The sequence below is a fragment of the Ischnura elegans genome, chromosome X (genome assembly GCF_921293095.1).
Source record: "Ischnura elegans chromosome X, ioIscEleg1.1, whole genome shotgun sequence".
Taxonomy (NCBI): Eukaryota; Metazoa; Arthropoda; class Insecta; order Odonata; family Coenagrionidae; genus Ischnura; species Ischnura elegans.
Window position 1 is genome coordinate 39,994,570 of NC_060259.1, and position 26,451 is coordinate 40,021,020.

The 26,451-nt window shown below is 38.1% G+C and overlaps 1 protein-coding gene across 13 annotated transcripts in view; it reads left to right on the top strand.

The window, feature by feature from the left end:
• LOC124171771 (catenin delta-2-like) overlaps positions 1-26,451 on the top strand; it is a 229,484-nt gene that overhangs the window by 45,050 nt on the left and 157,983 nt on the right. For 12 of the 13 annotated variants that reach the window (XM_046551086.1, XM_046551089.1, XM_046551093.1 and 9 more), the window contains exon 2: positions 16,142-16,233. The exons of the other annotated variant lie outside the window; for it this stretch is intronic. The gene's annotated coding sequence lies outside the window, so the exon portion shown is untranslated. The remainder of the gene's footprint in view (positions 1-16,141; positions 16,234-26,451) is intronic. 13 annotated transcript variants of the gene reach the window in all.

Consider the following 26,451-nt stretch of genomic DNA (forward strand, 5'->3'; position numbering starts at 1 on the left):
CGTAAGGTTTGATCGGTTTTTAATCATCGAGAAATTTCTTTAGTGTCCAGTGTCATAGTCAGTGTTTCTGTGCCTTTCTTGTATACTTTGTGAACTCAATCCAAAGTCGTCAGTTTTACTCACAGCGAAGCAGTTTGCAGTTAGTTTTCAGAAGAGCGATACATGGTGTCCATTTTTTTAAACACCTTACAGCTGTGAAGATAAGTTTTCGTGAAATATTTTATAAATTATTAAACCGGCCTTTGGGATAGTTAAGAGCGTTTTTTGGCTTCTTGTCGCTTCGAGCACATCTTGAACTGTGTCAAAAATGTTTTTGCGAATCGCTTAATGAAAATCATTTTTAATATGGCTACGTTCGCAATCACTTAATGCATGGAATGCTCTGAAGTTGAGGATTTTCGTTGGAATAGGTCTATGATGCCTCCTTAACGCAAGGCATCCCCCCTGATCGTTGTCTCCTCACTGTCTCAAAGGGTTTAGTGTATCCCGAAAAAAGATGAGTTAGTTTTCGCGAGGTATTCTCATTGATATATACGCTTTACTTGATCCAATGAATTGGCTGACCTTGCATCCACTTAGCCTAAGTTTCTCTCGATCCGTGAAAAATACTTCTTTTTAATATTTATTTGTGGTTCTTTATATATCGATCGCGATATCTTCTCAACTTTTCACTATCCATCCACTTCCATTCAACATCATGTACAAACTGCAACCCGCTTAAATCATAACTACTATCGGATTATTGAAGACCATACCCTCTGAATATGAGGGAATTAGTTCTACAGCATTTGCAGGTAAATTTAAAATGAGTTGCTCCAAAAGCCGTAACGAGTTACACTTGTTCTTTTGTGTTTGGTCCCTCCAATCCTTTTCCATCTTCGCAAACCATTGCAGCAAACCCGGGTCGATGTAAAACGGACAAGTGTTTCTCGTTACGGCTTTTGGACAATACCCTCGTTCAGTTTTAGCATATCAAAAGTTAAGAATTCACTATCCCTCAATCATTTAAAACAATGTCTTTTTATATTCACTGTATGTAACATCGTTGTCGAAAAATTATTCTTTGCGCTTATCGTAATGGTCTTTCCCTTAAGCGCCTCTAATTTTTGATAAATATTTCATTATTATTTTGATGCTGAGTGTGCGATATGTTCTATGACAGAAATTTTAAAATGATACTATCCTCTTTCATTTCTTACGTAAGAAAAGAATTTGCAAATTTTATTCATGCATTGTCCGCTGCGCTTTCGTTGTACGCGTTAAGTTGCCCGGCAAATCATCCACTCATTCTGTGCACGTGATGAAGTAGATTGTTAGCGAGTTTCCTTGGCGGGTTTTTTCCATTTCACGAAATGAAAGAGTTGTCCGCTGTTATATTCGATTGCCTGGAGAGGCTAAAAGTGGTTTCTGGAAACAATATTATTGTGGGAAAACAAAGTTTATTATTTTTAATAAATCTTAGCATTACAAAAAGAAGGCTTCCCATGAGTTTCCTTAATCCATAACGATTTGCGGACTTGCGCAATCATTTATTTATTTTCTTCCTCGTAGGAGGAAAACCTAACTAAGGCTCAAGTTATCCCCGAAACTACGGCATAATGTCCCATCAACGAACTTTTTATATTCTTGGTTCCACGTATTTCCAGTACTATCGACCAATGGAGGAAGAATCTCGCTACAAATCATTCTGTGAAGGGATGCAAACAATGCGAGTGTTTGATTTCTTACTTCCCACCTGTCGTCCGGGTCTCCCTAACCACAACAAACTTTGCCCTCGCCCCCTGTCGCATAGCTATTGAATCTGCAACCTGTTTTTTCCGTCAAAGCTGGACATCCCCCTGCCCCTAGGCAACTCTCCATTCATGACTTCAGTGGGGTATTGCTCCAATCCGACCCCCCGTCCCATTTTCGTCACAGTGTTGTGTTGTAAGCTTGCATTATTGCGGCGTCGCGCTTCACTTAGTCATCAAGGGAAGCCGTGCGACCTTCTTCCGACGACATTTTCTCGGGCCGCTTCACCAGCCCACCTCGTTGCTCAACACTCAACTCACCTCCGTTCCCTTTGTGGCAATTTCTTCCCTCCCTTATCCCGTATCTCAGCTCTGGAATTTCCTTGCAACACTTCCTCGAGCATTTTATCCTTTGAATCCACCTTCCACCGGGAAGACTAATGCTAACAGATTTGAAAAATTTAATAGTAACATCTTGTATCATGACCCTGGGTACAACTGCCATGGGAATTAAAGAACTCTGATTGAGTTGTGGTCTGCGCTGTGGACCGTAAAGGTAAAGGTTTATGGTTCAATTCTTAGTAAGTTCGGTCCAGGGAGATTTTTTCTTATGGCAATTCCTATTAATTTGAAAAATGTGTAGATTTTTGTGTCTAGTGTCTTATTAATGTGGAATCGAAGATTTTATAATCATTTTGAGGATGGTTGGAAGTAGGTAGGTACGATAGCTGGTAGCAGAAAAAAATTAAATAAAAATTTGAAAATGACAAATTACAGCCCTCTGCTCCATGAAACTTATCTGAAAAATATTTTGAATTTTCGAAGGGGCTGGAAAAGTTTTGATGGCAACTTGGCCCGGTCAAGTACGCCCTATTTTAATTAGATTTTTTTTCTACCGGTCCTCTGTGACCATCTTAACTGATGATCTTTTTCTCTCGCAGTTTTGTTTTACTGTGTCCTCCCCAAATTCTTCCCATACTCTTTCCCCTCTGACTATGCTGTATATCCCAAATAGTTTGCATATTTTTCTCGAAAGTTGAAAGCTTTATCATCCTATTGCCGTGGGCATTTTCGTAAAACTTTGCTCTCCTATGTTTCCTTTGCACATATCTAGCAGCTTTTTTGCAAGTTCTCCTTGTTATTTATCTGTTTCATTTTTAATGTAAGCCTATTTTTCGTCTATAATCGCCCCTTTGTTACAGTCATGTTCGAAATGCTTTGCCGTCACGTTTTATAGATCTTAAAAGTCAGAGCAATCGGAGAAATCTCAGAGGCTTTGAAAACCGTCTCTTAATCAGGGAACAATAAGATGAAATTGTGAGATGGCAAAGAAAAAATGAATGGGCGAAGATGGGTAGCCAACGTACCCCAACTAAATGGAAAGATAAATTTTTGTTCATTTTGTTGTCATTATGAATTTGTTGATAATTTTGATTTTGTGATCATATTGGGATGTTTACAGTAAATGTCAATGGCATGTCAAATCTTCGCTCCTCTCAGAGCGTCATGCTGCTAAAGGAAAATGATAATATATCTCCGGTAAATATTAGGCTTTTTCTTTTCCTGATCCTCTCATAGGCAGAGCATTTTTCGTGAATAGCAATTTTAGGTACAGTTTATTTCAACAGTATCCGTTCTCATAGTTGTAATAAAACGCAAAAACTATGCCTCCGGAGTATGATTTACATTCCCTTGTAGTCTATATCACAACCATGAAAACGCAACGTGTAACTGGGCCCTGAGATTTTGCTGTTCGCGAAAACCTTCCTCTTTTTATCGGAAGTTAAACGGAACACGTATATGTAAGAAAACTATTCCACGTGGACTAAGGGTTTCGTAAATTAAGACTAAACAGATGATTTTATTCACTTTTTATGTGGTTCTGCGAGTATTGCCATAGGTCTCGAATCCCTTGAAATGCGTTGCTCATCTTCGCGCGTGTACAAGGGCCTTCGTTCTTATACCTTAATGACGTAAATTTTTCTATGAATGAAAATTTAATACCTTCGATCCTCCAGCGAGAGATTTTGCAAATCATTCACTGCATTCCACTGTACACATTTCCTCTTGTGGTATCGTCCCTATGGTTTTCGGCCATCCTGTAATAATATAATATGTTTAAAATAATATGAATAAGTAAAGGCTTCCCTGAAAGAGCACTCTGATGGCATTTCCTTAATTTTCTTTTACTCTTTATTAAATTTCCTTTCGTCTTGCCTCCCTCTTTTTATATCTATGAGTGAAATAAATGCCAGAAATCGGACATTTAAACGCTGTCTTCTTTGTACTGTTCTTACGTCATACTCTCAATAATGATTATGCTCCATAGAGCATGCCGAAATATTTTATTTTATCTGCTGAGTGGCCAAATATTCCTTCTGCATGTCCGTTTCCCATTTATTATATTCGTTTTTACTCGTTCACATTCTTAGTTCTCATCTATTGTTTCCTAGCATTGGAATTTTAAATGAGAAACCAAATGTAATTCCTGGGTTGTTCCTTATTTCATGCATTCCTTTTATTTTCCAAGTTTGAAATTGATGCTTCAAAAAGCTGAATTCTTATTAAATAAAAACCCTTTTATCCTGCGCTCATTACCAATGGCTAACCTTCAACAGATATAACCAGGCGCCTTTGCGAGATTATCAGCTCGGTGTGAGTGCTAATAAGCGTTATTGATGCTCGTAACACGTTGAATAATATCAGGTTTTTGCGCTAGAAGTAAGAATAACAAGATTGACCTAGTCGTAAGGAAGTCATTCACTATAACCACTGGAAAGAGCGTGCCAATATAGTCTACGTTAAATATAAGCCCGTAATATTATGCTGCAAAAATAAATGTTTCCTGGAAATTTCCTTGGGAGTTGGTGGGAGTAGTAGGGTATTACAATTTCCTTGGAATGTGAAAAAGCTGGTGTCGTTCGGGCTGGGAGCACGGCGGAGAAAGGGGTATGAGGTGGTTGGATAGGGAATGGAACGAGCTTTGCTTGCCATGGTGGGTGAGGGGTGAGGTAACTTCAAGAGGAGAAGCAGAGGAGACAGGGGTTGCGATAGAGCGAGTACTAAGCCGGGACGTGATGTTGAAAAGCGTGCTAGAGGGAAGGATATCAATAAGCGGAGAAGAGATTGGAAAGGAGCAGGGTTCACAGATAGAATAAAAGTGAATTGCCTTTTTGTGAGCTAAAGAGGGCAGTTCGATGAAGCAAGGTGAGAGATCGAGTCAAATCCGTGATAATATAAGCTACAAATGGTAATTTCCGCACTTTCAAGTTTCACAGGTTATTTTTTGGAAATTGACCTCAATGATGGTGGTTCCATTTTATTACTAATTACCGTTATTGATAATTAAAAAGACTAAAACGATGCGCGATAATTTGTCGCACAAAGTTTCTCAGAATTACCACCTGATTATGTAATTTCATTTTGTTTATGTTAATATTTCCACACTTTGGAAATTACCTTTTGTAGTGTATATAATAAATGCTATATCGATTTCCATCAAGTCAAGCCTGAAACGATTTCATACAATCGAGATAAATTGTAAAATGTACTATGTAAACCCCCTCAACCAGTGAAATAACTTGAATAGTTATACAACCTTGCCATTTGCGCGATGAAGGGCTATCTTCGTGAAAAGTCCTCTTTTGAAAGGGCCGTCCATGGAAGATATAAGGCGGGAGGCGTAGTTCTATCCCATTTTGTGGATGCATTTCAGCTTAAATAATGGAGTGGTGCGGTCATTATGCAGTGTTAGGTCTTTGATAGGTTGGAAATCGGTTGGGCTATTCATTACTGCTTAAGTTGCCGCACCACTCCCTTATCACCGGTCTCTTTTCGTGACGTATTGCTCGTTATAAACTTTCACGATCGTTTTGAAATTTTTAGGCCCTATAAAGTTGACCATTGCCAACATTTTCCTGCATCTCATAGTTCAAAAGCTCTCTTCAATATTTTCTTAAATGTTAAAGTTTTTTATTTGATATATAGGGAAATGTTTGCAAAGGCCAGCTCTACATACGCTTTAAGTATCAAGGTGGCAATGCAGTTATTAGTGGAGTAATAAGTCACGAAAAAACGGCAAAATGATATCGTAATTATGTGATTGCGATTACGATTTTTTACGGAAAGCGTCTCAAAGCTCACTTGGTGACAATTTATTCTCCGTTACTAAAGATTAAGAAGGCTAAAACGATTCATTGAATAATTTGTCACACGAAGTTTCTCACTGCCTGAGAGTGTAATTTCATTTTGTTTATGCTAACATACTCTCGGATCTATCTGTAACCATCGACTGGCTAATTTAATTTATAAAAGGAACCATTCAACTTTCTTGGCTTGCTGTAGTTTCTCTCCTCATGACCCAACCACCGTTTGAGATTGCTTAAATATTTTATAGTAGATGATAGTTTTAGTTCATATATCACTACTAACACACTTTCGTTTGTTGTTGGTGGGTACACAAGTCTGGTGTTGTTGGTGGGTATCCATATAATATGGAGCAAACATTGCGAGTGGTTTCGCAAGTGCTTCAACCGCGATTCTGTTGCCATGCTGTCACTTGCTCAACATTTTCTCGTTTGCTGTGATTCACACATCTTGCGTCAATTTCCTCCAGAAGTCTGCTAAGTGCCTCTTGCAATGCAAGTAGCGGAACGAATCGCTGGCTTTTAGCTGTGGTTGACTCGCCCTGGGTACCGTCGAAGTATTCCAAGTCTTGAATGCAGTTTTTTTTCTACTTTCAACATTCCTAGGCGTAGGTACCTTCTCGATAGTTTTCGTGACATCATTAAAACTAGTTGAAAATTTGTAAAAATTCTCAGGAAAATATTTTGCTGGTACGATTTGTTTTTCGATATTTGCGTGAATATTCTGTTACAGGGGAAATCGGCAGCACCAGTTATTCAGAGAAATTTTAAAATTCTTTAACTTGTTTTAATTTTGTCACAGTTACATTTTCTGTTTGGTTTTGAATTTTATGCCGAATGCCAGTCAGGTGCTGGCCATAGGCCTCAGGAAAGACGATGATTCGGAAATTACTGTAGTGAACCAAAGTGTCGCTTTCTGTATCTCTGTGGCACCTATACATGCGTTTCTTTTACATTGCAACTCAGCACTTAGATGTAATTTTAAAACTTTTTGTCACCGCGTCTAAAGGCCGTTTTACACGGTTCACGGAATTGCGCAATCTGACGTACGTGTGAAGGCGCAATCAAAATTGGGTCGTGTAAAGAGGTGAATTAGAACACATGCGAGAATGCGTGGATGCGAGACGGCAAAAAAGCCCCTGTTCTAATTTCGTTCATGCATTCGCGCAATTCCACGCCATTTTAGAAATTAATCCAGCTCTAACCTGCGCAATTCCGTGCCCCGTTAAAACGGCCTTAAATAAAGGTGGTTTCTACGTTTCCCAACCGGTGCTGGTCAATATGATAAGGGTATCGTTGCTAAATATTGGGGACACCCTGATAAAGACGCAGTGGTAAAACCCAAAAGTTTTTATCAATATGACGAACACCTGCGATATTTTTTTCGAAACATTTTTTTACGGATTGAGGCTCGAGCGAGCGAGTAGGGTCTAATTAGGATCTTCTCAGTGTAATTGGTCTTGTCCGCCATACTCTGTCGATGTTAACTCATACTCTCCCATACTATGGGACAATATTGATGTATAGACTCACTAATTTTCTCATGGCTTTCTTCATTTGGTACTTCATGGAAAATTGTTAATGGCGTATGTATATCTACGTAATACGTTGCGAGCCACCTCGAAGGCGATTGACAGCATGCAAATCACCCTCACGGTACCATTATTTATCACCATGTATGAGGTACGCCTAAATTCTGACTTAGTGTTATCAAAAATTATTAAAATTATATAAAAAGAAACGGTTACACATGTGTGCTGAAGGTGTGAGCTCCCACCAAGCAGGAATTGCTCTATGCTATGCTAGGCCAAGGAGGAGTCCTTGGCTAGAGTTATTTTAATTACTGGCTCCACACATGTAATTTGATGATGATGGAAATCTTCAATGTTATGGCAAAAGTAGTTTCCGCAAACATGGAAATATATGTCAAGTAACCAAGGATAGATATGTGGTCAAGCCTATTTTTTCTGTCAATTCGTCCGAGATGCATTTTGGTGTGCCTTTACATACAAGGCATTGAGATGACTGGTATATCTTTGACCTCTTCAAAGCGGACTTAAGCCGATGTACCCAGTGTCAATATCTTTGTGGCAGTGTTCGCGGAGACTGGCGTGATGACGGAAAGATGATGAAATTTGGCTAACGGTTCTTAATATGTTTTCAACATATTGTGGTCCAAAGTGGTCAAGAACTATTAGGGTAAGGGAAAATTATCTTTTAAATTAGAGGCGGTTTAAGCCGTATTTAGTTATTCTTAAAAATTTTACTGCCCTTAAAATTTAATTCACTGAATTCTCTATGAATCTATATTCCCCGAGCTTCCCTATTCTGGTACTAGTTTCTATTCTCTATGCTCTACGTGTTCACCAGAGGTACTTGTCAGAAAACGGAGCGTTAGTCTGTAATTCTCTTCGAACTTCGCGTTGAAAGTTGAAAATTTAGCTTCGACGACTTCTATGTCTGGCGGCTGAGGGTTAAGTTCATCTAAATGAGCGCAACTCGCTGTGATATTGCACCTTGCCATCGTGGAACTCGCTTTTGAGTACGTGTAGTGGAGTAGTGTTGCTGATCATAATCTGTCTTAGGCTGGATTTCAACTTGCTATTTCTACTGGAGTAAATCCTAAGGACCTACGAGGTTAGATGATAGTAATGAGTAGGAAAAATTTCTTAGTTCAAAGAGTTAATTGCTGGTTTAGTTGTTGCCAACGTTTCGATTTATTTAAAATCATCCTCAGGGCTATGAAAGAGAAAACATGAACAATATAAAATGCAAAGATGACAACGATATACAATATTTTTACATAAAAATGTTACGATCGCGTTTTTTATACAGTAATATAATTTAAATATATATATGTGCATACTTTAAATTATATTACTGTATAAAAAACGCGATCGTAACATTTTTATGTAAAAATATTGTATATCGTTGTCATCTTTGTATTTTATATTGTTCATGTTTTCTCTTTCATAGCCCTGAGGATGATTTTAAATAAATCTTAATGTTGGCTATAAATTGTTTTTACATTGACCTAAAACTCCAAGAAATATTATTTAATGTATTAAACAAGGTCAAGAATAGAAGAGGAAAAAAATAATTATTCGTTTAATGAAAACGTGGTGAACAAGTTTTGGCGTCAAATAACGGTTCGTGATTTGGAAGTAACACTTATATTCCAGCGATAATAATATTCTAGTAAAATATGCTTTTTCTAATTTTTTGGCCAGTTTTTAGAATTTTTTTGAATCGGGCAATTTTTTAGGCCAATCTAGCCATATTTTTTGCGAATATTGAAGTATCCAGTGACCGTGGGGTTATGATCGCATCAGGTAGCGCTGATTGAAGTCAATGACGTCGTTCGCTCCTACTCGAAATCTGAATTCATTAAAAGAATACGGTATATGGAACAGAAATATAACTTACAACGAAAATAATATCTTCCATTGTATTCCATTCTTTTTTGATTCTAACATTAAAAAGAAGCGAAAGTGGCGGCCAGTTTTCATGCTTTGGTGACGTCATTATAGTTTCAGCTGATTAACTCGTTCGGAGAGATGCGCTCATTTGATGAAGGGGTCCCTCGCGAGAGTGTAAACAACAACGAATCGCGTGGGGTGAATTCGCGAGGCCTAGGAGTAGCTGAGGAGAGGTGATCCGTCCGTCAGGACGCGATGACATCATCGACTTATCTGCGAAGGGGTCAAGGCCGCCGATTTTTCGCCGCGATTAACCCTAAACCTAGGCAGCGGATTTAAAAACGGGAGATATGGTTCTCTTTATTTTTCAAATTTCATCACAATTGGCAGTAATGAAAAATAGATGAATTTGTTTTGAGTGTCAAAGGCGAAAGCACCCATTAGCCGATCGAAGTTCCACAAGATGGCTGCTTTCTGCCACTCTCTCGCCATTCTACTTGCGTGGCGTTTTTAATGATATTTTTCCTTTTTCCGGTGCTCCGTTCGCTACTACCCACCCTGTGCGTCTCTTCGTGATGGCTGTCTCAATTACCACATGAGCTACGGTGTTTTTTTACTCATGCATGGCTTCCACGCTCGTGGCCAATTGTTTCCGTCTACCCCGTCAGAAGGCTACCAACCGCTTGGCCTCTTTCAGACCCCCTCGCTGGTGACATCAGCCTCTTAACTGCGAGATTAACGTTAGGGTGATGATGTTAACGGCAGCGAAATACGCGTGCAGTATCCGATGCACAGTCATCTGTATTTAGTTTCCCAATGTGAGAAATATTTGCTGACAAAGTGGGCGCTTATTCGAAACATGGTTCGCGAATGACAGACAGTAGATATTGCTCCAAGGAGAAAATTTGAGCTAGAGTAATTTTCAGCTGCTGCGGATGCGAATATCGAAATGGCAATATCCGGTTTCACTTGGTGGGTTTAATTTACTGATTCCAACTGTAACGTTATTTTTTTACTCATTTCCTTTGATTGAAACTTCTATTTAAACCGTATTTGGTAATCACGATTAATAATAACTTACAGGGTATCAATAAAATCCATTTAAAATTCATTTGCTCATTTTCATCATTTACTATTGAAGTAAAGTGTCATGGTTGGCCCTCGCCTTTGCTTATCGCGCAGATTTTAACTTTGTGACCCGAAATCTCGCGTTGGTGGTGTACTCTCGGTGGTACATCACCCTATAGCTATTGGTTGCTCAGGACTGGAGACTCACGACCAGCGCCAGATCACTGGGTACCACTTGGCATTGGTCGTGGAATCGTTGGATTACAGTTCCTGGCTAAGTCTTCATTGGCATGCTGTCCGCCTTCATGCCACGTTGGAGGCATGCCATACTGCTGAAATCCACGTTCACTCCCATCCTAAGCCCTGCCTGAGGTATCGAATTTTTTTTGCCGCTCGCAATTCCTCATGAGAATTCGAAAATGTTTGCTGCATGAGAATGTTTTTCAGCCACCATTTGGCAATATTCCTATTTCTTTGCGACTGGAGGTAAATTCCATTTTCCTTGTCCATCCGAGCCATATTTTATGGGATTTGCATAGGAAAATCCACAAGTTTTCTCTTGTTCTTCCGACGATACGACGAGTTTTGACGGTAAATTATTACAATATTTTTCTACCATAATAATCATATTTAAAAATAAAACCTAGCATCATATATAGACCCTTTTGTGTAATTCGAACGCAAATGGAAGTCCGACGGAGTTTCATCTACATTTTTCTCAGTGAAAAAATATTTCATTCTTTTTTGTACACCTACATTCAATGGTGTAATTGAAGTCAAATTACCTAGTTATTGAAAACCGCACTACGGTTAGCTGAAATATCTGGGAACAATGTTGGCTTAAAAATATAAGGATCGAATCATTCAAATTCTCTTTACCTTCATTTTGAATATTAATCTCTTCGGATATTCTCCAGGAGGGCAAAACTTTTTCCAATGAAATGTACCAAAATATAATATTTGTTCTGAATCGCGTGGAAGCGGTCGCACATTCATAAAACTGAATCCCGCCACAAGTTCGACCTTCGCTGATAGGGATTACTCCTCCGTTAGCTTCTCAGGGACTGTAGTGGGAGGGATTATAATTATAGCTGCCATTTTCTGGATCACGACATCATTTATGCCGTCAATTTTTACAACTCATCGCTTCGAAAGAAGGGAATGTTGCTCGCCGCTTGGGAGCAGCTGGAGACAAGAAGAGGTTTACCCGTGGACAACATTCGCTAAATGGAAATAATTTTATGACTTGATCTCCCCTTTGTGGCGGGTTATCACCTGAAGATAACATAATGTACCACGGAACATTCGATTTGAATCGAAATTTTTCTGAAATGTATTCCAAGTTCTGCTTTCGTTTTGACATTCGCCGCTGAGAGGACTACCATCAGCAACTCTCAATATTGTCAGTGAAGAGCATAACCCGGTGACGAGAAGCGATCGCTTTTGTCAGGACACTTCAAGAATATTCTTCAAAATCAATTGGGCGATTTCAGCCAGTCGGGCTTGCCGTTATCGATCGTGCGTCGCGTACCCTTCTTTGCAATGACTTAAGATGATGGATCGATAGAAAAAAGGGGGCTAACGCGAGGTTTGTTTGACTCGTTTTAAACCAGGAGGCCTCTTTATATTTTACATTAAATGGTATACTAATAGTAATGTATATGACATAGTATCACATCATACCGCGACAATTCCCTCACGCATGGCACATTGAACTTACTCAGACGGCCTTATTTTATTTTATGTTTATTTTCCGCACATGTTTATTTTCCGCATTTCCCATCACTTCCCTTACGCCCGTGAGTGATCATTTTATCTATGTATGTAGGTATTTCTCGAAAGAGACAGAAAAAATAAACGTGTCATTCATGCTTTACGGTCTGACTTCATCGAACTCCATCCTGTCCCCAATTGCTTTTTACTTCCACAACTATGGAAAAGCTTCGGCGCCGGCTATTCTTTGCTCGATTTCTCATTGCCCCTTCCTCCCTCTCGGCCGTCTGCCTGCTTTCCTTCTGCCTGGCCAGTGAAAGCCGGCAATAATGCCGATTAGCCTCTAGTTAACCTAATTAACCTTGCACTCTCTCTTCCGCCGCGGTGCATCTTGGGGAGTCTAGACTATGTCGTGTATGTTTTAAATGACGTGCCGTCTGATTGTATACATCTTCTGGTTCATTATTTTCTACAATTAATAAGTGATTAGAGCCGCTTTGTGATAAGTGCTTTTTTGTCAATAAATTTTTCATTTATGATGCGACGTGACATTGCAATTATACACTGATTTAAGGAGTTGAGGACAAAATGAGGAGACTAAGAATTTGTGTAAGTTTGAACCACGCGGCGAACGGTACAGTCAGGGGAATATAAAACTAAATTGAAATATAACTATAAAATACTTTCTTACCCTCTCTGGTAATGGCGGAAATCGCATAAAAATAGTTCCATTTGCTTTATTTCTACTTATTATTTCAATTTAAAAAATTCGAAGTTTTGAGTTTTATTCATGCAATTGTTTTTACTCACATAATCTCAAAATATATATGACTATTTGCCGGTAACCTTTTAAAATCTATGGGGATTGCTTATTTTTCAATTGATTATAAGTGCTTATAAATATTTCGTGGTCTGATTACTATGCTCATAATATTAATCTTGAGTGGAAGAAATGCCTTATGGTAAATCTGGAATTTCCCATGTGATCCTACCTTTTTTGATTTGGACTCCACCTTTAAAGACAAGTAGCAAGCTTCTCGAATATCTGTGGCATACGTATGTTAAATTATGGATAATATATAAGTTTAATATTACTCCTGATAGTCAATTGAAGAATTATGCAAGAGATCTATGTCCCAGATAAACCGAATTCAAGAAAGAAATAATTTAGGGAAAAGAATGTTCTTATTCTGCCTTACCCTGTTATGAAATACGAGAAATAGTAAAGTAATCAGAGTTTTTAATTTTTCATTCTCCCAAAGTACGAATATTTCAATATGTGTCTTAAATTTTTCTAAAACCTTCCTATTAAATCTAGTTAAGAGGTGAAGGTGAAGGAAATTAAGGGCTAAATAGATAGAAATATACCAGTATCAATTCTGGGTCCAGACCAATCGAAAAAATGTACCTGCCGTCGAACCTTGGTTCTTTGAAGCTCTTTTAAAAATTGCACGTGACTGGATGACTGCGATGAAATTATGCTCTCCAGCGATGGCCATCCGAGTCCTTTTCCTCCTTGAGGCCTCGGAGCTCCAATGCGCCCACAGGGAAGGAAGCACTTCTGAGTCAATTGAAAGGCATTCGTGAATGAGTCTTTCGTGCTTTCGTTTGCAGTTTGTGTGGAAACCAAGTTGACTCAAACTTGAGCCGAGGCTCGAATTAAATTTACCGTTCATGTGTTTTCATATTCCATGTATTTTATTTCGTTCATATTTTGTTATTTTTAAGACATTGCCTATGCAATATGTTGTTTTCATTTTCAGTAATAGATTTCTTCAATACAGAGCTTGTTTTCAGGTTTAATGTGGTGAAAGTCTTACTTATTAATAAATCAGACCGGGAATTTTCCAAAAAAAGGGTTTAATTAATATGTACCAGTTTCGATGTTTCTTATTATCTTCTGGTCGTATGTAAGTAAGTAAAATTTGTCAGACACCTTAATTATCATCTAATTGAGGGAATTTAAAAAAATACTTTTCACTGGTTTCTGCTGGGTTTATGACAGACAACTAATGCAGTAAAATGGAAATCCCAATGAAATATATGTATGCGGTTCAATAAATCTGACGATGCAATAAAATATTTTTTGTGGAAAGGTGACGCTGTTGTAATGATGGATTGACTAGTGATTTCTCTGAATAAATCGAGATAATAATAATTTGTGAATTCTTTAACCACTCGACGAATGATATGAGTCTGAGTAAAATAAAATTAATTCATTACGTGGCTTTTCTATCGATTATAAAGGAGACCATGGAGCATAAGTAATTTATATGCTTCATGAAATTTATCTATTAAGAATCAATGGTTATCATACAATTGAAGTAAGAAACCTTAATTATCATTAATTTAAAGGAAACTTCTCACTGGTACCATGTTGCAGTTAGTGCATTACTTACGGGTAAATGGTGAACAACTGATGTCGTGAATTTTTTAACCACTCGACGAATGATATGAGTCTGAGTAAAATAAAATTAATTCATTACGTGGCATTTCTATCGATTATAAAGGAGAGCATGGATCATAAGTAATTTATATGCTTCATGAAATTTATCTATTAAGAATCAATGGTTATCATACAATTGAAGTAAGAAACCTCAAATATCATTAATTTAAAGGCAACTTCTTGCTGGTACCATGTTGCAGTTAGTGCATTACTTACGGGTAAATGGTGAACAACTGATGTCGTAAAATGAAAATTCGAATGACTTATTACAAATGCTTTTAACGAAACGACTAAAAATTCTTACGAACTGCGTCTTTATGTGGCCACTCACATAACTATAAGAACCACGTTGATCAAAACACACGTAAAAAAGAGCTCTCTCTACAGTTGCATTTCTTTTTATTGAATGAGGTCACTTTCAATTTTTAGAGAGCACCTGTGTTATCCCTAGGCTTCTATTAGTTACCTATTTTTTTCGTCATAGAAGGCATAATCCTGGAATAAAAATATCCTTCTCTCCGGTGAACTTGATTTTTTCGCTATCTGCCGATTCATTAGTTTTAAGTGAGCCCTTTGAAGTGGTTTCTTCCTTCTCAAAGCTTTCAATCTTCCGCCCAAGGTTCCATAACGGGTATTTTCATTGCCAGTTCGTTTCTTGATCCCATTGAATTGTTTTGGTTTGATCGGCGTAACATTTTTCAAAGCAAAACCCCTATCTACTAGCATTATCTATCATTTTTCCCGACGAATATTTTAGGACAGTTTTAACTTGCGTCATCATCTTGAAATAGTCAACGTATGTGGAGTTGAGATTTGTCAACATTGCCTGTGTCTCTAATTGTTTAGGTTTTAGAAAATAATGAGGTGAAATTTTCTTATTTGAGGTACAGTCGAATTTGGGAAGGATTTTCTATAGGCATTGTACACCTTAAAATGTTCAAGCATTTACCTTTTGATTAAACGAGCAATGCGTGATCAAAAAGTACTACCTTTTCGTAGGAAAATGTTGTTTTAAAAATACTCGTGCCTCATGTGCAATCTTCGTTCTTAAGATGCATAATTAGTCCACAAATCAACGCACGTGATTCCATTATTAAGAAATTCGTTATTCCACGCGTAATTATGTGGCACTGTTTTAATTCAATTTCCATTTGGTGGACTACATTTGCGGTATTGATCCTTTAATTACTCAGTATAGAGAGCAATGAGATATCCACTATTGCTGAACTTATTACGTTTTACTTTTATCGTGATAGTTTTGCTATATTTATCGTTAATCACTTAGACAAATTAAATTTATAATCGGCTTGTGTTTTTAATTTTTTTTTGCATGAATGTATTATCGCCAAAAGTTCTTTTGTAAAATCGTGGCTTTGTAAACACAATTGTCAAGAACTGTGGTGCAGAAGATCACAATCGGTGGAACTTAATAAATCCATGCATTAAAAATATATGGGAATTCTATCTATCTCTTTTCACCTTGTAGCCTCCTCGGATGCTGCATAGTCCTTCCTTATAGTTGTATTGCCCAAGCAAACGTATCGTCAACTTTTCTTTGCAGCATATCAATAATTATAGAATGTAAACCTTGGCATCTCATGAGGCTTCTTCTATTTTTAGGTAAGGCCATCGTCTCCATAACCGCTTCTGGTGCACTCTCGAGGTGAAAAACTCAGTCAAGGCAATTAGGCGGTCTCGGCATTAGAACCACGGTAAGTGTTGCGACAAATTGGCATCTCTCAATGTACATGGCTTGACTGAGTTTACCTAGCAGTTAGTTTTTTCAGTGACAGTTTACTTGAACGCGTTAGTTATTTTATTCCCTCCGGCCTTTTTATGTCGGTATGATTTCTCGGCGTCTCTTCCTTTGAAAAAGTCATTAGTTCGCTTTAAAAAGCCATCTAACGCGCTTACATATGTTAGAATATTACAATACATTAATTGTCATTCTGTTTGTTGTGTATCCCATTACAGTCTCCTAGCTTTGTTTTTTCCTTCAAACCCTTATAATAGTGTTGTAACTAGTTCGTTAGGTGCAATGTGTGTATGATGTACGATAGAAATTTTTATAAAAACTAACCATATGACAATCGCTGCAGTCCCGAAAATGGTTTTTTTTATGAAAAAAGGATTTTTCGTCGTTTTCAAGCTCTCGAGGGCGCTTCTATAGAAATATCTGGAGAACCAGTATCAGTCCAAATTTTTGTGGCTGATTTGCATGTCCACTTCAAAATGTGCGAAAATTCCTAAGTGGAAAAATCATTCGTCTTGACCGGGATTGTCTCAAGAAAACTTTACTTTCTACGCACAGTTAGGGGGGGAAACGATATAGAGGATGGCCATGGTATCAATTTTTATCTTCCCAGCGTTCGAGAAACGATTTAATTTTTATGACCATTCCTCAACATTCTTAATCAATTTAAATGTACTATATCGACTAATTATAAAATATAGACGTTCAGAACTTACTTATTTAAACCAAAATCGGCCTTCTAAGCTATATATTTTATGAAAATTGCATTTGAAGATGCATATTTTTTGCAGGATCATAATGGAGCTGCGTTTGACTGAAATAGCTGGAAACTATAAAGATCGAATGACCCACAATCCCTGTACCCTTATTTTTCTTTTTATACTCGATGAATACCGTCTACTTTATCAAAAAAAATTAAAATAACTTATGTAAAAAATGTTCGTTTTGAGTCGCGAAGTCGCGGGTCTGCGTCCTCAGGAGCACGCATACCTCCAGCTCGACTGGTCTTTTAGGTGACGAATTACTCACAAGTAACTTAGCCTATCATCTAGGAATGTTCGCTCAATAGAGTACACAATCTTTTTTCAACATTGGTCCTGTATCTCAAATATTAAAAATGGCATATGAGAAAATAAAAGGTAAAACGTACAATTAACGCATTTGTAGTACGGGCAAACGTTACCAACGGTCTGTAATATATACAGTGAAAATGTCAAGATGATAGGATTAGTTTTAAGCTCGTTATCTGCGGCCAAAAAAGACCGCTTAGGAGAAGGATATGCTTACTTTTAAGCTTGTGGCGGAGGGCCTTTGGGCTCGCTCCGAATGTCGCTTTCAACCGCCACAGACTCCTGACCCCACCCCCACCCTTCCATCCCCCTCCCATAATTCCCCGCTCCCGTCCCATCGACCCGACAAAATTTTTGAATAAAATTGCTCGTTTTTCTGCCCTCGAAATCTCATATCGCGCCTTTGTCAATTTAGTTTCAACATATCTGGCGGCGCGGTGGATATGAGTAAACAGCGCTTAACTAAGTCATATTCCTGAATTTTCAAAGGTGAGACTGCTCAATTACTGTACTCCCATGGATTGCGAGCGAGTCCTAGGATATTGTGTTGGCTTGGCTGCAGCCCATATGGCTATTTGTAAGCCTCTGCGTTTGTTCTCATTCATAATTGCATCAGGGACGAGAGCGAAATATGAAGACTTACTGCCAACTCCTAGATATGGCAAATGTGAGTTGTGATTTTAGACTAGTTATAAAGGCCGGAAAAAGTTTCATTGCCTGTGTATTTTCTTCTATTTCTTATTGTATTCTTAAATTCAGTAATGCAAAAAAATCATCAAAAGAGGAGTAGTTATTCATATGGAAGTCCGGCACGCAACTCCATAACAGTGATATGAAACAACATAAATATGAAAACAGTGTTTTATTTCAAATTTATCTTCAAATTACTAACAATAGTTACCATCATTTATTATTTCATATATTACTGGCCTTAAGGAAATATGCCAGAGTTGACTTGACAGAAAATGTGCTATTCGCAGCTGTACACGAGATTTTAGGAAAATACTGAGCGTCACAGGAAACCAATTGTCGTAATTTGTAAAATCATTTGAATCAATTTGTTAAGTTAAAATTGGGTCTCTCAAGTTATAATGGTGCAATTTACGAAATTGAACCGTAATGGTCTTTTTCCCGGAACATTGGTCTGAATTATTCAATTAGATTATTTCATTGCATATAGAATCAAACTGCGATACATCATTGAATTACTTCAGTGAACTCTTCAACAAATCCACAAACATATATTAACTTTCACTAAAATATTATGCGATGCCTTAGCTTTATTATTAATACGATATTTATGTCGTTAAGCTCTTCATGGAAAAATTGTGCGAAAAATCCACAGAGGAAAAATCATTCGCCTTGACCGGGATTGCGGGTGACTCCGTAATAGTTATCACCGGTCGTCCCGGTATCGTCCCGGTATACTTAAATCTTCATGGAAGTTTTTTTCGACATTAAAATTTTTATTCTAGCTACAATAAGCGATTTTTTTCCTTCTTACAGATAAGTCCCATCGTAAGAGCTTGTAGAAATTGGCGGATTTGACGTCTCCAAAAAATATGGAATGAGAAAGGCGAGTTTTTGGTTGATACTCCATTAAGTACCATGAGAAGAGCGTGCTTTGAAACACTTATGAAGATATTTGAAGGCCTCTCTCTCCATCTCAAATAGTCGATTGTTTTCTTTTTCGTTAATGTTCTTCTTTCGGGCATTTTTCTTTTTCATTTTAAACGTACGTTATCATTTTTCAATTTATAGTTTAGTAGAGTAGACCTTCTTTGATAATTGCCTGTATCCCAAAAATAAAAAATCCAAATGGGAAAATACTGGCGTAAAATTTATAAATTTTATATGCAGGAAAATAGTGACGGGTGTGAAATTTATTTAACCTGAAAGTTTCAAGATGGTTAGTTTTACTCGCTTCAGTGAAAGCGCGTTCTACGTTACTCAGCAAGGCCGATCGAGCGGGAGGATTGAGTTTTCTTTAAGAGGACGCATCACTCCCGCTCGTCAGGTCATATGACTTCTTTTTTCGCAACATACCACTCTTTTAAAACTTACTCTCTCATCTTGAAATTTTTAGGGTACACAGAGCTAATCCTTGTCCACATTTTCCTAGATCTCAAATGTTAAGTCTATTTTTTTTACTGCGGTAGAATTTTCAAATTTTAGTTACAGGCAAAACAAAATGTCCTCCGCATGTTTCACTTAAAGAATTCATGAATTCAACGACGCGTTTTCATGTTGTTGCATCATTGTTAAGGAATCTGCCGCAAGGATGGAGCCGTCACCACCCGGACCCCTCTCTAATTTCCCCCACCCTAATCCAAGTGCATCCTTCCACAACAAGCGCCCTCCAATACAACTGGTGTAGATGGACTGAAGAAAAGAGTGTGTACTCTCTTAGCAAAACTTTAGCAGCATTGACAGGCGTCGTGTCGAAGTTTTCAAGTCGACCCTGTTAAGGCCGTTTACACGGGGCACGGAATTGCGCAGGTAAGAACTGCATTAATTTCTAAAATGGCGTGTAAATGCGGGAATGCATGAACGAAAATAGAACAGGGACTATTTTGCCTCTCACTTTCACGCATTCTCGCATGTGTTTCTTACAATTCACCGCTTTACACGGCGCAATTTTGACTGCACCTTCGTACACACGTCAGATTGTGCCAGAACGTGCCTCGTGTAAAATTGCCTTTAAGGATCTTCTAATTATGATGGGACGTTTCATCACACTTCACATGAAAGTACCAGTTTTATACAGAAATTACGGTGACCTATATTCTTTGAAAATTTCAATGTGATTGCGTTTGAAATCAGAATAACTAAGGGTGATGGAGTGGAATTTTCCCCCATATTGAAAGAAAACACATGCGATTTTCCACGATTATAAACTTTTACTCCCGACCTAGGTTTTGATGTTGTATCATCTACAAGGTACATAATAGTTCCTACCACTTGCCATTTTGTACCATGCTACTACTTACTATTTTGTGCCTTGAAGATGATTCAGTAATATCGAGCCCTAGGTCGGGAGTAAAAGTTTATAATCGTGGAAAATTGCATGTGTTTTATTTCAATATGACGACTTTTGTGCTGAGCTAATAAGCCATCGCGAAAATCGTCGTCGAGTTGGAGCGATGTGCCCTCATGGCTGCATTTCTCGGTCGAACCGTGGGTAGGAGACTCTTTAGAATGTCTCTCTTCGTCATGCCCCCATTTCCTTCATTCCTATCCTCTTACCTGCCTTCCTCCCCCTCCACCATTTTCCACATCCCCGGAGACGACGCACCAATCATAAATGTAAGTGCCGCCGTTCACGAGCAGGACATGACAGTGCATCTGGTGTCAGGTTATTAAGACCAAGCGCGTGCATTGCATTTGTGATTTCGTTTTTCAGCATAGCGTGGGGAAAATTGATGTACAGTCAGGAAATTGTCAGGAAACCACAGCCCATTTAATTATGCTTTCAGGCGATGTTATCAGTTGTTAAGATTCACTGTAAAGTTTTCTTCGGATATTGGTTGCATTAGTTGATACCATTTTTAGTGGCTCACTAACAATAGATGAGCCAAAATGACTTAGTATTTCCATATATTTCATCGGCATACATTTTTGAATTATATACAGTTTTTCGTCCATTCTTTATTTTATTGTATCGATTCATATCTTAGTTCCTCAAATCATCAGCGTTAGTGGGTATTCCGATGGCGACCTTTCAGTTGCTTGTTTATGGCGCGTATCATGAAATGCTCTCTCAAGAAGAAAGTTTTGCATGATTTACAAAAAGCGCGGCATCAACTCAGGATTTTTCGCGGTTGTGTGTTTTCCGATGGTACTCCGTTGCTTTTGCTTATCAGAGAAGATCTCGTCGTATATTCAAATGCTGACATTCTCCTTCCCTAGGTAGCAAAGGCTTCCCAAATATTAAATTATGATAAATAAAATAAAATAAAATTTTCTGTGAAACATTTTTTTATAATTTAGTGTTGCTTAGTTGTTGAGAGACTCTTGAATCTCAAAATCTTCCATGATGTTAGATTTACTAAATAGGGGTAACCACAAACCATATGACGTGTCTATAGAAATACGTATGAATCATCTGCATCGCCTTTATCCTCGTAATGTTGTCACGGCATCATCGGGTATCTCAAGCTCTTGATCTTCTAGAAATTATACCCCCTACTTCCTCCCTGTCTTTTGCAGACGAAAGGTTTCTTATGTTCCATATCCTTCTTATCTTCCTTCATGTATATGTGACATTTCCCACAAGTATCGTCAGAAAATATATGATCTTGGCACTGCGATTGATTTTTAATCCGGCGCTTATAAGTGTACTGAAATATTATCGATGAAATACTATCGTATAGCATCATTCTGAGAACAAAAAGTACATTTCGGCTTTAATAAAACTATTCCCATTATTTGATATTCATTTTTGAAAATGTTGACTCTTTAATTTTATTGCTGGTAATAATCGGGTAACCTCTACTTATTTTTGCGATCATTAAAAGCAATATCGATTTATGTAACCTGGCACCGCGCAAAATTTTCTATGAACTCCACTACGTCAGTTACCCAAATGTACTGAAATACTTCGGGTTCATTTATCGCTATTTTTAAATAAAGGATTCAAAGAATGAACGTAAGTTGCGCTCTTTGTGCGTCTAACCGGGGATGGTGTTTCATGCCAACCTTGGCTCTTGCCAACGGTCGCTTCTACGGTTGGTCGCAACCGGCCTATCCAACGCCAAGAGATGGTGGTGTGAGGCTGCATTATCGCGGTGGCTGGCTTACCGTGCCTGGAGCTCCGCGTTCAAATCCCGGCGAGCGAAGAAATTTTATGAGGTAAGCGACCTCCGCACGAAGCCTTGAAAAGAGTATTAACGTCAAGCTCTCCTTCCATCGGCCGTTAATTTGTGGTCCTCTTCGTTAAGTATCGGCTCTAACCGGCGTCAGTCTCCATCCTATTGTGATTGCCGTTCTCGCCGACTGGGCTGCGTTTGCACTGATGATGAGCCCATCGGCGGCCCATTCCTCCCCTCCGCTCCGCCAGAAGGTGTCGCTGGGAGATGTTCACGGAAGGTGCCGACGCCGCATCCGCCCGCGACCTGGCAACGCCGCTTCGCCTTGAACCCGTCCCTCTGCCCCCGAGACAGCCCAATGCGGCGGCCCAAGTTCGCACTGCCGCTGGCCGGCTCTTTGGCGTGGCCACTCGAGGACGCTTGGGCGTCCGTGTGCCCTCCGAGCAAGCACGGGAGGGAGCGATTTTCGGATTCTGCCCTCGAGTATTATAATATTAGCAGTGTTGGTAAAAGTAATGAGAAAAAGTAACTGGGCTCAATTACAGTTATTTCATAAAATTGGTGGTTTCCGGCCATACTTCGTGGAATTTGCTGAAATTTTTGAAATAACTTAAACTTAGTTTTTGCACAGACTATTTTAGCGAAACACAACCAACGTTTCGACTGTTGACGTCGTCACCAAAAGTTGACATTAACCGTGAAAACCATGGTCGTGATTTAATTAAAAAATCTGTGGAAAAACAAAGTTCAAGTTACTATTTCAAAATCCACAGTCACTTCGTAAAAAGTAATCAATCACGAGTACAAATTACCGTTATTAAAAAATAATGACTAAAATTTAAGTTGCAATTACAATTACTTTTTGTAAGATTGTCTACTCTAGGGACCACCTGGAAACTGTCGAATAGTGAAGTGAAAATGTGGAATAATTGTAGAGGTGGGTTAAACTGTTCATTTTGATGAATAGTTCACTTTGATCCTGCTCAGTAAAAAGAACATTTCAAAATATATTTTCTGGCGAACAGTCGGGTAGAAAATACTGCTTATTGTGCGTTTAGAGTACATGAAACTTAAGTGCGGTATCATATGGTTTGTACAGCGTGTTATTTCATGCAAATTTCAAGCAAATTTTATCCTTGGTCTTTGCATGGTTATCCGTGTACAGGAAAATATCTGCTGCCCACTTGTACAATAAGCCATAATTAATATTTATCCACTCAGCGTCTGATGTTATTCGCGTACTTAGAAACAGAAAAGTTTTTAAATGCTATTTTTATGAGCAATTTAGATTTTATACACAGCTAACTGTTCTTTATAAATATTTTGAGTATAAACTTAATTTGTGAATCTCTCTTTTAGACTCCTCGGTAAGATATAAAAATTTTTCTCTTCGTTACAGCCTGTTTCCGGTATCTATCCACTCTAACGCTGCGATTAGCACGCAATAATAGCACGCGTTAGGCGGTGAGAATTAATAGGTTTCATTTCCAAATTAGTACTTTTGATAGAATGTAAAAAATAGTAAAATATGTTACAGCCATGGAATTCTGTAACAGATTTAAGCTTTGATCATGGAAAACAAAGGAAGAATTCGCTTTGAGATGCATTTATGTGCAATTAAGGTAAGTGGTAGCGATGTAATGCATAAAATGTAGCGACGTGAAAAACCTAATGTCATCAAATAAAATTGCCGTAGATGACATATTTTTTTAATTTCTTCAAAAATGATGGGTATATGCCGCCGTAGACTTTCTCCGGAAGAGTACGAAGTCCTTCCCCTTCGATGTAAAATTACCATACAAGCAAGTGATTGGAGGAAAATTGGAGCCAAATTTAAGTTTCCCACAATCATCAGTTCAGAACTCATGAAGCAGCGCAGAGTAAAATGTAGATTAACTCAGTTAAAAGTTAATATCATCGCGAATAATGTAATGACAAAATAAATAGTGGATATAACCTAATTTAAAGGTTTCTGTTTCACTTTTCCGTTTGCTTAAGTTGATTTTTTCCATTAATATAACTAACCAAAATAAAGTTTTAACCTAATGATTAAATTAACTTGGAACATAAGCAAAAATTACGAGCAGATAACCGACCCGTAAATTGACCGCGAACCTGAACCATCACATCCTGTTCATCGAACGCAAACATTCAAATGAACACGAAATCAAAATGAACGCGAGACCCCAAATAAACGACCAGAGGAAACGAACAGCCTCCGCAAAATGAACGCCATGCGGAAACGAACGGCTTAAAGGAATAATTTGAACACCCGTTCACAATATTAACGCGTTCTAACTGCTCAGCGGCTAAACTGTTCGTATTCTTGGACGGAGGGGAATCAAAGAGAAGGAAGGGAAGGGGCTCAGTCATCTATGATGCACTTCGATGACCCTTCAGCTGTATCGTACCGCCATCCTGTTGTGACCACAACGACTTGCTGGAGTACGCTGCAGTTCAAAATACCTCTTAGTGAGCATACCTGTTGGACCGAATACGCCGCATTTGTACAGTGCTGACATGAACAGTGAACAGGGAGTTTTAGAGAACTAAGAGAACGGTTCATTTTCGAACCGTTTAATTTCAGTGAAGAGTTGGTTTTGGCAGTTCGGTTCTTATTGACCCATCTCAAAACCATTGCAAATAAATCTCACATGCTCTCCTCTCAGTTTTTTCCCGTGAGCTTATCTTTTCACTTACAGATATTTATTCTCTCTCTTATCCTTCATTGCCTGTTTCGTTTATTTTTTCCGAAGTCTTCCTTTTCTGTTCCTGCCATCCACTTGACCCTCAACTATTGTTTCCATCCGGTTCGCCTGGCCTCAATGTATAGCCGATTATGTGGATTCCTCTTCAGGTTTTCATAAGGCTTCTGTCCTCTCCCAGTCTTCGTAGGAGTATCATTGCTCACTCGGTCTGTCCATTTGGCTCTCATAAATCGTGCACACTAATGAAGAAAGCAAAAAACTGTTAACGTTTAGTAATTAATTATAATTTTAGCCATGCACAATTTATATCTAGCAAAGGTGAAATTAAAACAAAACTTGCAAATTTCACGTATGAATTTAAGTTATCACACGACCCTGGTTTCGATGCTATGATGGTGCAAATATCCATCCTTCGTCCAGCCGAAGATGTTACTGAGCATTGATCCCCGGGGCTTGTGATAGATAAAGTTCATTAGTGAAATTTGCATGTTTTGTTTTTACATCTTGGAAAAAGTTTCAAAAATGACCCCTGTGCAGTACTAATCGCTGTTAATTTTTTACCGGGAGGAAATAATGGTCAAACAATAAATTAAAACGATTGATTGAGAAAATCCGCAAATTCACTTGATCCCTCACCGTTCCCACATGCCCTTTCTGCTCAGGGAAGAGCGCTGGTTGGCCCATTGCATTGCTTGCATTGCAGCGTTGATTTTATTTCGAGTGAAAAGTTTGTTCTCCTTAAATTTTAGACTCTCTAAAAAGAATAATAATTACGTGTTGATAGAATGAATTTGGAAAGTGTCCAGTTCATTCTTATTCCTCTTTGCATTATAGAATCGGCGTTATGGCTAGTTAAATGTTTTCAATACTGGCCGATTTCATGCATTCCTCCTCTCCGTTGAACAAACCCTGAGCACCTAACTTCTTGCATCGTCTCTCTCTCCCTGCTGCTGAAGTTATAAACACTCGCATACATACGTTAAAGATGAGATAAATAGCTTCCATTTAAATCTATTCATACAATCTCTCATTTTTTATTATTTGAGTATTTTTCATGAATTAATGTATGTAACTTATGTAATTTTTATATATCGATTCTATTACCATTATGTCGTCTTTAGAATCTCTTGTTTTCTCCCGTCTTGAAGCAGTTAAATGAAAAGATTAGGGTTGAAAATCAATATTAACTCTTCATAATTGTTCTAAACTTAGAAACTCTCAGGTTATATTGTAAAGGAAAATATTATGTTGTATATTAACTGAGTGTTAATTCCACATATATGGTGATGTTTTCTCTTGTTTGGATTGGTAGTATAGTAAAAACAAATCAAAGGTAAAAAATACCAATGATTTTTAATGATTTTACCTGAATGCCTTAAATGCCTAAATCATTTGAGTGAATTAAAAAAAGAAGCCTAATGAATATCTTAGCACAAGCTTGACATTAATCTTTCTGGACTAAGATTTTATATGCAGTGGATGCTTTTTCTTGTGGGTGAAGGCATTTTTTTGTGATGGAAATTGTACTACTTAAATGAGAGATATTTTTGCTTGTTGCAAATGAAAATATTTTGTTGTATTTTAATTGAGT